At 44.0% G+C, this 13,128-nt stretch overlaps 1 long non-coding RNA gene across 1 annotated transcript; it reads right to left on the reverse strand.

The window, feature by feature from the left end:
* Positions 1–7,496: 7,496 nt before the first annotated feature.
* On the reverse strand, positions 7,497–9,496 carry LOC309541793. Its single transcript, XR_014223939.1, has 2 exons — positions 9,436–9,496; positions 7,497–7,797 (listed from the first exon to the last, which is right to left on the reverse strand). It is a non-coding gene; the product is annotated as an uncharacterized lncRNA (long non-coding RNA).
* Between the last annotated feature and the right edge of the window lie 3,632 nt (positions 9,497–13,128).

Consider the following 13,128-nt stretch of genomic DNA (forward strand, 5'->3'; position numbering starts at 1 on the left):
TCTCAAATGGCCCATCAACACCTTTTGTCATGTTAACAGATTTGCTCTTCACTAGGCCACCAGGCTGGTTTGCATGAGTCAGCCCAGGGATTCCCTCTCTTGCACAGCTCTGCAGTTTATACTTTCATCCATATCCCAATTAATCAAAATCCAACCATTTATGAATTTCTAGGGTTTATGCTCCACCCCCCCATCTATAACAGTACGTTGTAACTTTGCTACTGTTTTGGTCTTGCTCTTTAACTTCTGCATGCTTTTGTTTTGTTATAATTGCACCTTGTTCCACTTTGTATCCCAGGAAACGGATTTGTTTAATGTTGTCAGTATTGATTAAACCTCTGTATTCTTTCTCAGAAGGCAGATTGGGAGTTAAGAATGGCAAACCGGTACAAACTTTTGGAAAAAACTCAACAAAACCACAAACTGAGTGCAGATTTATGATGGTTAACAGCTCTCCTTTTGAATGGACTCTTCCGCAAGTCTGCCATGCATCAAAGATTTGATTGCACTTTTCAAACTCATGCAGATTTCATCACCCATAAATGAAGCAAGTAGTTCTCTAAGACTGATTAACCCAGGCCATCAGGGAACTTGCAGTTTACGTGGCATCCTTGTCTAATCTGCCATCATTACAATCATTTAGGTCATTGCTGCACTTGGTGACAAGCTGCTACAGATGTAGAAAGGAGTCGGGTGTGCAGCTGATGCTGCAGAATGTCCTATTTCCTATTTTCCCAGACTTCTGCATGAAAATAATCATCCATGAAGTTTTTTGCAGCTAGTTATTTGCATGCAATAATAATAATAAACCCTCCAGTAACATAAATACAGAACAGTTGCTGAGTAAGGGCTGGAATCACTTGTGTTACTTAATGATGGCAAAGGTGGAAAATATGCACGCAGGGCCAACTCTGCTATTGGGCAGAGTGGGAAGGATCTCTCAGGTAGCTGATTTGGGGCATCATGAAAGGGCAGCAAGTTTTTGGTTATTTATTTAATAGTTATAGGGCTGTACCCAAAGTTGTCCATGTGAGAGCAGAACCAACTTCCGTTCACACATGTGTGACTTTGCTTTCCTCTCCTCCCCCATGCAGATTCTCCCTGTTATGTACTGAAGTTCTCACCCTGGGACAGCAGAGGGATACTGTAGATAGTTTTCACTCAGGTCCGCATATGCAAATAAGGAAATGAAAGTGACGTTCAGTGATTGGATAGTTACAGAAAGTTGTTACTGTTGCTTTGTAGTTGAGCTCTATATAAGCAGGTTGGCTGAACCCTTCAGTTCAGTTCTGTTCTGGCCTTGAATAAACAAAAGCTGTCTGAAGAATCGCTGTGTCGTCTGATATGTTCACCCACAACTTAACACCCCCCATGTCCACAAAATCTGCTCAAGAGTGGTGGGCCCTCTGGAGCAAATTTTGCGGGTGTATGGAGGGATGTAGAGAGGAGGAGAGAAAGGTGAAGTCCCACTGAGTGAGTGGAAGTCCTCTCGTGTAATGCAAGATTCCACCCATTGTATTTTTCTTTCTGGGGAGCAGGACAGGAACTTGTGAGGATTTTCTTCCTTTGGTGTCAAAATAACCTGACTGGCTTTGGGTGCAATGGCACCTTGACTTGTAGGGCACCCACTGCTGCCCCACAGAACACTGGTTAAAAACCACTAGCCTAGCCACATCATAAGTGGTCAAAGTAAACCGGGGCAATTCAGGTAGGTCACAAGGGGTATTCTTTCTTGACATAGGCTCTTTTGTCACCTGCTGTCATGGATGTAGAGTCTAGAGCCATTAAAGTACTGCGTTGAAAGAAAAAAATCATTACTGTGGTACCTCGGGTTAAGAACTTAATTCGTTCTGGAGGTCCGTTCTTAACCTGAAACTGTTCTTAACCTGAGGTACTGTACCACTTTAGCTAATGGGGCCTCCCGCTGCTGCCCGTGCCACCGCCACATAATTTCTGTTCTCGTCCTGAAGCAAAGTTCTTAACCCGAGGTACTATTTCTGGGTTAGCGGAGTTTGTAACCTGAAGCGTCTGTAACCCGAGGTACCACTGTATAAATGTTTTATTGGGGTTTATAATATGGGCCACATTCGGTTACAAATTGTGATGGTTTTTGCTTAGTAGTTTGAGAATGACTTGTGCACAAATCAGCACTTTTATCTAGCACAAGCTTGCGATATTTAGCGTCTGTTGTAAAAGACGTTTTAAATACCTTCCAACCGTGGTTACTACCTCCTGGCTTCATCAATAATAGATGCACCTTACATTAGAGCCTAGCAAGGCTGTAAAGCTTCCTTGCTGCTGCATGAGTTAGATGGGCAGAGGTATCCTATACGCGCATAACACCGGGGCAATGCCACTGTGGGAGGAGAACATGCAGCCTAGCAAATGCATGTTTAACCTGGGAGGGGAGAAGGAAATCACACAAACAGATGTCCTTGGAAACGCCACCAGTGTCTACTGATCAGTGTCTACTGTGCAGAAGCTGACAATCTGTCCAGGCACAGAGGGAGCCAATGATTTCACAGCGATAGGGATGTGTCCATAGCACACATGCCTCTTGACTGCAACATAAGCAACAATGCCACGGAGCCCCTCTCCACCAGCCTCATGATCCCCAGGCATACACACACATATATCCAGGCAGATGTGAAAATCCTTCCATGCTCTGTAAGGGACGACAGTAACTGTCAGTTTTGGTTCCTCCGAGTTCCTCATTTTTCCAATTTTAAATTCAGTTATCCACATTTCCACAGCAGTTTGCAAAAAATTAATAATAATCAAAAAATCCTCCTGAAAATTCATCAGCATTGGAGTGTGAATTTCTCCCAACATGCACATGTCTGCATGACATTTTACCTACTATAACAGATTTCTGCAAAGCAAATTCCCCTAATGTAATGCGTTTTTTGTATGTTACCTTCACTAATGTAACATGCAGCTTTTTAGAAAGAAAAATTGAAGCAGTTGAGGAGACTGAGAATTAATGGGTTCACAGCATGCTTCAAGCAGGATCTTAAACCTTCCTCCCTCTATTGTGGTTCCAGAAGAAAATGCCTCCTCTGAACCTTGTATGGGGAGAACATTTCCCCATTGGTGCATCACAGCAGCTGTGGAAAATTTAACCCTTTCCTCCCTTGCCATGGTCCCCATGAAAAACAACTTCTCAGAAGCTGCTATTTGCATGGGGGGGCGGGGAACCCCTCCATCTGTGCCAATGGGATATTTCCTCTCCCGCCACCAATGCAAATAACAGCTTCCGAGAAGCCATTTTTAAATTCGGACTACAGCAGGGCAGGGGAGGAGTTACATTCTCCGCACATGCTCTTATCTGCTTAAATATCAACCCCACACACCCCACCCAAATTGATGCAATTTGCATTTTGGATACAAAGACACATTCAATATCACAAGTAATTGTTGGGATACTGCCAGGGAGATAAAGTCCATCATGGCCCCCAAGCCGGCTGCCATCGATCTCCCGTAGGCACGCAGTATCAGCAATTAGTGACATGAGCTCCAGAAATAGCCTGCCACATTCTAGAGCTGATGCACACTCTCTATCAGCAGATAATGCACAGCAGAAGTCGCACTCAGGACAGCATTATTTACAAGTTTTATTCTGCGTTGATCAGAACAAAGAAAAACATGACTGCCTGCTTCAGTGTCTCTGACACAGAGAGAGAAACGAAAGCAACAGAAAACATAAACATCCTGTGAACAGGAAATGCGCAGACTCTGTGACTCACAAAGCCTGCTCCCTTTTAAGGTGGAACGGAAATATCCTAACAGTAATTTGGCCCTAAATGTATGCAAAAGGAGTTGTGATATTAGAGCACTACGAAATGAGAGTTCAAGTGGTTCAGACTAAATATTCATTCTCAAGCATCAGTAGCCACAAGGAGGGAATAAGACCAAGAACCGTTCTGGCTTTCTGATAGTTTAACCATTATCCAGCATGCGCGCGCACACACTTCCACTTCCATATTTATTTCATCTTTCATTCCATTTCCCCCCATCAGGATGCAGAACACCTCAAAGTGCTTTTCAGTTAGCTGCTACTCCTCTTAAGATAAGCAGGAGATAGAGAAAGAGAGACAATTGTGGATGATTTCACGAGTCATAAAACAAGTGGCTGGCCAGATTCTATCAACAGCTGCTGAGGAGCTTGTCTAAATGCCATTTTCTCTCTCTACCTGACTGGACATTTTTGCCATGCTTATAGCACAACGCTCTTATCTCTTTATTGCAGGGTGCTTTCCGACTCAACCAAAATCCCTCCCTACATCATTTAGGAGCTGCAGGAAAGAGGAGCTCCTGAATGGAACCAATCCAGGCCCACAAAATTATGGGATCTGTCACCTGTGTTTTGGAAACTGACTACATGGTGCACAATTGCATCACCCTGAGTTGCTTCTCAGTGTCCCGGGTGTCTTGATGCATTATTGCAGTGCAGCGATGTACACGTGTTGCAGCAATCCAGCAGATCTGGCATCCAAACATCTCTGCATCTCCCACTGCACAAGGGACATCTCGCGAACATGTTGTTTCTAACGGTCAAACTACATGTCGAATATGCTTTGTGAATACTTATCCGTTTCCCCAATGAGTGTATAACCCTGGTGTGATTGGGCATGTTTCTATTTTGCTCTGGATCCTCATGTGCCGCGCGATCTGCCCCCTTCTATATTTCTCTTGCTGCTTAACACGTAAAAATGAGGAAAGCAACTAATGACAAATGTTCCTTGACAAATGCAGCACTGTGAGAGCTTCTGTAGCCAAAACAGCATCACCTACACAAAAGAAGAAGGTATCAGCTGGCTCAGGGAAACCCACAAGTTTGCAACAATGCAAAAAAATATACAGGGGTACCTCGGGTTAAGTACTTAATTTGTTCCAGAGGTCCGTTCTTAACCTGAAACTGTTCTTAACCTGAAGCACCACTTTAGCTAATGGGGCCTCCTGCTGCTGCCATGCCGCACGATTTCTGTTCTTATCCTGAAGCAAAGTTCTTAACCTGAAGCACTATTTCTGGGTTAGTTGAGTATGTAACCTGAAGCATATGTAACCTGAGGTACCACTGTACATTTTTTTTGCAGGGTGGGGACCAAGATGGGGGGGGGGAATCCAAACAGTCCAATAAGAACTTCGCTTGCTCAGCAGGCATGGAATGCTGAAGAACTGGAAGTGTGCAGGGCCGTCCTACCCATGGAGGCTAGTAGCGCAGAGCGCCAGGGCGCCAAGTTCTGGAGGGCACCAGGGAAGAGGTGGAGGCTGGGCGTGGCACCTCCTGGCATCAGCTCATCGCCCTCACCCGCCTCCACCATGCCATGCCGAAGCAGCGCCGCGCCCGGAGCCTCCGCTTGCCGTGGCCATCACAGTAGGAAGTGGCCAGCTGAACCAGGAGCCACCGTGTTCAGCCTCCGCCTCTTCTCCGCCGGAGGAGCTGCCCTCCAGCCGCTGCCCACCTCCTCCAGCCCCGCAAAGCTGGGCACGTCGCCGGCAGTGCTGCCTTCCCTAAAAAAGGTCAGCAACTCTGGGAGACGCGGGGGGTGTCGGTAGGGTTCTTTGCACCACGGCGCCTGATATACTTAAGATGGCCCTGTGGACAAGGAAACTGAGGATGAGAGGAAAGGGAATGAGGTATCCTAGAAGAGATGGTGGCTGGCTGGCTGGAACCCTGAACAGGAGCATTCCTTATGGCAACCTTTTACAGCAAGCCCCACTCATCATTTTTTTATTTTCCCAACTGAGCTACAGAGCAATATTACCACCGCACCTATCTCCATGGTCTTCAAGTTAAAAAAAACTCTAGGGTTTGTGAAAAATTGAGGGTGACATAAGGTACAATCCTATGCACGCTCACAAAGTAGTAAGCCTCAAATTTAATCATAAATAATATTACGATGTTAATAATATTATATTAAAATATTTATATGACGCCCTCTGGAGGAGTGTATGCCCAACTTATAGTTGACACCTGTTGGGCTTCTGTAACACGAAGAACAAATAATAGTGTTAACAGGATACAATAGACCTGAATTGCAGTAGGCATGACATAAAAAGCCAAAACCCCCTGAAAGGGGAGTTTCTCTTCTTTCACGTGCAGGAGGAATTCCTCTTCTAAGCAGACACCGGAGTTATTTTTTCTAGAAAAAGAGGTGCCAGAACTCACCATGAATGCCTCCCTTGTTCTCTTTTAATGGCAATGGCGTCCACCTGAGAGGTGCCAGTTCTGGTGAGTTCTGGCTGATAAAAAGCCCTTGCTGACATCTATTGCAACACATAAAACAAATAAAACATGGTGCTTGGTTCAGAAATATTGCTTTCGCACATGTAAATTTAGTTAATAAATTCATTGCCTAAGACTCACAATTAATCAATTAAAGTACTGTAATCATCGCCCAATTTTTGTCCTTGCTTGGTCAGTATCTTCTGCATGTCATATATCAAGCCCCAACCCCTAGGTCTCGCCACCAACACAACTGGGCTCTGGCTGATGTAGCTGACCGCAGGGATCATGGTTTGAAGGATGAACAATCATGATCTGACCTGAGCAGAGGAAGGGTCACACTCAGCCAGCATTCTCAGGGAGGAAGGACATGTGGAAGGCCATCAGGTTCCCCATCTCTGGAACCAAATAATGGGTGGGGAAAGCTCCATTGTCTCCCCAATGAACAGATTGCCCTCCCTTGATCAGGATTATTAACTCTCTCTTTTTTTCTAGTAAAGTTCTAGACAACTTTCTATATTTACACCTCCAAGAACTAAAACAGTATGTATGGCTATAATTGGCACTAACATTACAAATGCCATATCTGATATTCCAGCTATTAACATTCCATATCACTTTCCAAGTAATTCGAACTATTAAATTATACTTCAAATATAACTTGGTGCTTACAGTGTCTTCAGTATTAGGGTTTCCATGACAACTGTAACTCTGTTCCTCTGTCTTGGTTATAGTTTACATCAGAGTATATTACATTCGTTATACTATGCGAACACTTAGGTGGCTGGGTTATAAATATTGCAGGAAATATATCTGAAATATTCTGACTTTGGAGCAAAGTTCCGGGTTAAAAGATTTACACTAACAAAGTGCCGTATTTTTTGCTCTACAAGACTCACTTTTTCCCTCCTAAAAATAAGGGGAAATGTGTGTGTGTCTTATGGAGCGAATGCAGGCTGCACAGCTATCCCAGAAGCCAGAACAGCAAGAGGGATTGCTGCTTTCACTGTGCAGCGGATGATCCCTCTTGCTGTTCTGGGTTCTGAGATTCAGAATATTTTTTTTCTTGTTTTCCTCCTCCAAAAACTAGGTGCGTCTTGTGGTCTGCTGCGTCATATAGAGCGAAAAATACGGTAATCCTGCATGTAATCTTAGGACTCGCTGTTCACATATCTAGGCATTTCAATCCACTTTTCACTACTTAGTATCCAGTTACTTGAACATGTGAACCATCTCTTTTGCAATGATGGCAAGGTGACACGTCAGCTCGGAATGCAACGTCATTTATTTCTTCATTTCTCAAGGTGGTGTGTGATAAAGAAATATGGCAAATGGAACCATAAAATCTTTGCTGGCTGTTTCACATGCAGAGGCTATGGTGGAAGTTGGGTCAGCTCTTCCCTGCTTGCCACAGGACCTGAACCAATATGTTGCTGAATTAGTCATAATGATGTTGTTGGCTGCATATTTCATCCAGGATTAGAGACAGCATGGGAGAAATAGCAGGAGATGGTAGCTATTGCTTTCAAGTCCTGCTTGTGGGTTTCCCAGAGGCATCTGGTTGGTCACTGTGGAAAACAAGATTCTAGTTGAGATAGGGCTCTTTTGATATCTCTGTGGCAATTAAATTCTTTTACTGAGCCAGTGGTTTGAATGTGCATCTTCCTCTCTGGAGATAGCCAGTGTGGTGTAGTGGTTAAGAGCGGTGGTCTCGTAATCTGGGGAACCGGGTTCGCGTCTCCGCTCCTCCACATGCAGCTGCTGGGTGACCTTGGGCCAGTCACACTTCTCTGAAGTCTCTCAGCCCCACTCACCTCACAGAGTGTTTGTTGTGGGGGAGGAAGGGAAAGGAGAATGTTAGCCGCTTTGAGACTCCTCAAGGGGAGTGATAAAGCGGGATATCAAATCCAAACTCTTCTTCTTCTTCTTCTCTGAACACTTCAGGGTTTTAAGGTTCCAAAATCCCATCTACTAACAGCAAACACCTAACCTTAAAAAAAGTACTGGCTGCCAACTGAGGCCATATTGCTTGTCAGACGCTGCAGACAGCCACAGACAGTACTTATGAGAGGTGTGACCCGCTTCATTTATCACCCCCAGCACCCTGCATGCTCTGCAGTTCACAGTTTATGGATGTGCTTCCCCCTCCTCGTTCTCTGCTAAAGTAAGAGCTCAAGCAAGATGCAAGAAGCCAGAGTCCCTAGAACCTGTTGTGTTCCTATTTCCGGCGCAAATGGAGCATAATCTCCATGTATTATTGAAAGACGTGGCATTTGGGTCAGTACTTTGCCTTTCCCCCATTTTTATGTTGTCATTTTCAAGGCGAGTGCAGAACAGGTTGTCAAGGACAAAGCCCCCAAAAATAAAGATACGATACTTTTCAATCAATGGACTGACAAAAAGACAACACTTGCAACTTATAAACGGATTGCTTATAGCTGCAGACTTTGTTTCGACAAATATGACAACATTTGGAATGAGTTTATACAGAATGTAGTAGGCTGTTAACATCTACATATGTATTAGGATAATAACACTATATCAGTTTATATAAGAATGTATGGGAGTATATTGCATTGGATTTTTGTATTTTTTTTCTATCTTTCTTATACACATCTTTGCTTTCCCCCTTCACTTTCTCCCCTTTTTTTCCTTTGTATCACTTTATTTCTTTATAAATGAAATACTTTCTATAAAAAATTTAATATTAAAGAAAAGGACAAAGCCCCAAAGTGAACAGGTCTGTTCCCCATAGTCTTATGCATAGCAAAGCGTGCAATATCACACTTTCTCCTGGGGGCGGGAAAATGTGGTTGGACCAGATAGCAAGCCAGTAGCAAAAATAACGGTTGGCCAGGACTGTTTCAAAGTTTACAGCAAGGGTGGGGAACCTCAAGGGCTGGGAGCCAAATGTGAGCCTCCTAGCCTTTCTATGTGGCCCTCTGGGATCTCTCTAGATCTCATCCCCCCCAACCCCTCGCTGGCCCTCCCTCATGCCCTCCTTGAATGCTTTTGTCCAATAATAATAATAATAATAATAATTTATTTGTACCCTGCCCATCTGGCTAGGCTTCCGCAGCCACTCTGGGCAGCTTCCAACAAAGATTAAAAATACATTAAAATGCCACACATTAAAAACGTCCCTGAACAGGGCTGTCTAGATGGGATATGCCTTTAACTGTAATAATGGCTCTTGCCTGACTGACCGGAGAGAGATGGGTAGATGTAGAAACCTCTGGTGTTCCTACGGCTGCATCTTAGCCTGCTGTACAAAGGGAACAGTTACATCCATTGATCCATCTACTTTGGCATCACCCATCAGCCCCCAGAAGGGTATGCCCAAGATAATGTGGCCCTCCACCCCTGCCTCACAGCATTGGATTGACAGACCAGGTGAGCCTGCCCACACTAATTGTGGTCTTCTCCCCCACACGGCCACATGCGATCCTGTTTCCCCATTGCCTCTTGTCCATCACCACTCATAGCATGACCATTATTGTAAAATGATCATCCCTTCATCTTACAGAAGTGAGAATTTCCACAGGGAGTTTTAGTTTTTACTGCTGTTTCATTGAAGGGCAGGAGTGAAAGTTGAGGTTTCTACTTACCTTGTAAAATGGGCTTTCTGGCAAATAACCAGATTAATGTTGCTATGGAATTTCGGGGTTGTTGCCATGGAAATATATCCCCTTGTACAGAGGAGCAATGAGGCTACTTTTTGTTTCCTTTTTTAAAAACCTAAGCCCACATTAAAGTCTGGAATCAGTTAATTCCTAAATTTCTGAATATTAAAATCTGGTTCTATATCTGACATTCTAGCTTCTCTTTATTCCAACCTAGTTATTTCCAACCGTCTGTTATAAGATACAAAAATTTCACCAGTAGCACCTCTCTCCACATCCCCTCTTTTTAATTTCTAAAACTTCCATTTATGCCACTTTAGTGTACCTGAGTTCTGTGTAGATTACTTCTCAAGCCAAGCTGGGTAAATAATTAATTCAATCAAGCATTTTAGCTATTTCAAATGAACTACGTGCATTAAACAAATTTTCAGCGCTCTGCCAGTTGCCATACGAGAATCTCTCTCTCTCTCTCTCTCTCTCTCACACACACACACACCACACACACAGAGAGAGAGGGGGGGAGATTTACAGACACACTGGGGAGAAACACAGAAAATGGTTTAAAGGGAGGGGGTATAAAAAGTTGTGTACATGTTATTCATATTAAATGCCCACAACTATTCACTTGGTAAAATACACCCTTTCACGTACCTTCTAAGATTAGGTATAATGAGAATTGCCTTCCTGTTAATTTTCCTGTTTGATATTCCTCTTTTTATCTTCTTATATCTTTCCTGATTATAGTTTTGCATTTTCACATCTGCTGTAAGTTTTCAATATGTCATTTAGGCATGCATAGTGGCAGAAGGTTTTTTTTGAGCAGGAACTTGGGTGAACCTTTTAAAAATCAAATACTGGTAATTCTTTTTGTTCTTGTTGTTGGCCGGGTGTTGGGGGGGGCAGACCTAGAATGGATATACACCCAATGCCTGAGACAAAAACCCACCTATATCTGTAATCAATAAAGCCGTGGCCATTTTTTAATCCAGATCATCATCTGCTTGAGTTTATTAATCACATCTTACATTAAGCCACTGCCTAGGGTGGGTGGGTGTGGCACTGCAACTGAGCCCACGATAAACAAACAAACAAACTTCATGGTGAGTTCCCCCATTTTTTTCCCCAGAAAGAAAGCACTGCATAGTGGGGACTCCACTGATTATTAAGCCAGGGAAGGGCTACAGTTCTGTGGTAGAACACCTGTTTTGCATGCAGAAGGTCCCAGGTTCAATCCCTGTAATCTACGGGCGGGGGGGTGGGGGGCGCTGGGAGAGAAGAACCCTGCCTGAATTCCAGAGCGCTGCTGGCAGTCAGTGTAGGCTACACTGAGCTAGATGGCCAATGGTTTGACTCCGCTTCCTATGTTCCTATGTAATTTGAAAATGAGTAGTTTTGAGGCAGGCTGGGCAACATGTTCCGGTTAATTGGGTGTTCTGGAGTGTATTTAGATGGATGAGGCACAAATTGTGGGGTACTGCCTGGGTTCCTGATGCCGCCCTAATCGTAAGTAAAGCCAGGCTGTTGGTGTCCTCCAGCAATTCTTCAAAGAGCTCTTGTTTATTCACAGGCCAGAACAGAACTGAACTGAAGGGTTCAGCCAGCCTGCTTATATAGAGCTCCACTAGAACGCAACAGTAACCATTTTCTGTAACTATCCAATCACTGAACGTCACTTTCGATCCTTTATTTGCATATGTGGACCTGAGTGAAAACTATCTACAGTATCCCCCTGCTGGCCCAGGGTGAGAACTTCAGTACATAACACCCCGTATCAGAAGACAGGAACTATAGTTGCAGGAATGCCGGGTGCAATCTGAAGACTTCGGGGACTCTCGCATTCAGCACTGTTGAAAACCCTCAGATCCACCTGGTGACTCACACAATTCACTTTGGGAAGTGTGACGCCCAGAGGTTGTCTGGTGGCAGCCGCAGCCTTGTCACTAAACCTTCATAAAGAGACAGATTTTGACATTTTGACACCAAAGGTGCTCTTTCCTCCAAACCAGCAACAACTAGTGTGAAATCCCCATCACTCGGGAAAGATTGGCAGGGAGTGTGCTATTTTGCTGAAATGGATGTGACTGATTTTAATCAGTAGCACCAGCTTATGCCACAAATGAAAAGAACTGTGTGGGGATGATTCAAAGGAGCAAGGGACAGACAGTTCCCAGTTTATTTGCCAAGAGTCAGGTTGTTATACAATGCGGTTTATGACCATCCGCTAATAAAATACTACTTCTGAGCTACGATGTGCAATAATGCAGATGAGCTAATGCTTTGGGTTTGCGAAGTGCCCCTCCATGCAACTGTCTGGAATGAATAGATTGTTCAATATTTTTTGCCTCAAGGTATCGATGTGCATGAAATGTTATCCCAGGTTCTTTGGTCCTATTAAATAAAAAAAAGAGCCAGTTTTGTCTTCATACAGCCAGGCTGGCACATCAGCTTTGTGTCAGAAATTCATCTACATGATCTGAGAATAATAGACTGGGCTTTGCACAATAAAGCTTGCTGCAGTAGAACTCTTGCCAGTCTCTTTTGTTATATTCTGCTTACCCTAACAATCCTGGGTAACTTGATACATCTTTTGAGTGGCATTTATAAGATAAAAAAGAAGCTGCTTGGCTTCACCGTTTTTAAAGAAGACTTTTAGATCCCTATCATATTGATTATTTTAAAAAACAACTGGAGTGAGCTTCTTTTCCTAGGATAGCAGCACCACAATCTTGCTATGATTGATATATTAATTTGGCTCCATTGCTGGCAGAGAGCCATCTGGAGGCACTGAGGGGGTGCACCAGAAACAATTAACCCTGGACTCCATATGCAACTTGCTTGGGCCATACAAGGAAGGGGAGCAAACATTTTGAAAAAGGTCCCAGATAAAATCACTTGCATCTTCAGGTTGAGCTGTCGGAAATCCTGGAGTACAGTGGTACCTCAGGTTAAGTACTTAATTCGTTCCGGAGGTCCATTCTTAACCTGAAACTGTTCTTAACCTGAAGCACCACTTTAGCTAATGGGGTCTCCCGCTGCCGACGCGCCGCCAGAGCACGATTTCTGTTCTCATCCTGAAGCAAAGTTCTTAACCTGAAGCACTATTTCTGGGTTAGCGGAGTCTGTAACCTGAAGCATATGTAACCTGAACTGTATGTAATCCGAGGTACCACTGTACTGTGGTTAGTATAGACTGGGGGTCTCCAACGTTTAGTGGCAAGGGACCAATTTGGTAACCCAAGACCTTTAAAGGTGACACGGAAACTACAACTAACCCAG

The sequence above is a fragment of the Podarcis vaucheri genome, assembly GCF_965113315.1.
Source record: "Podarcis vaucheri genome assembly, chromosome: 10".
In the NCBI taxonomy this organism is placed as follows: domain Eukaryota; kingdom Metazoa; phylum Chordata; class Lepidosauria; order Squamata; family Lacertidae; genus Podarcis; species Podarcis vaucheri.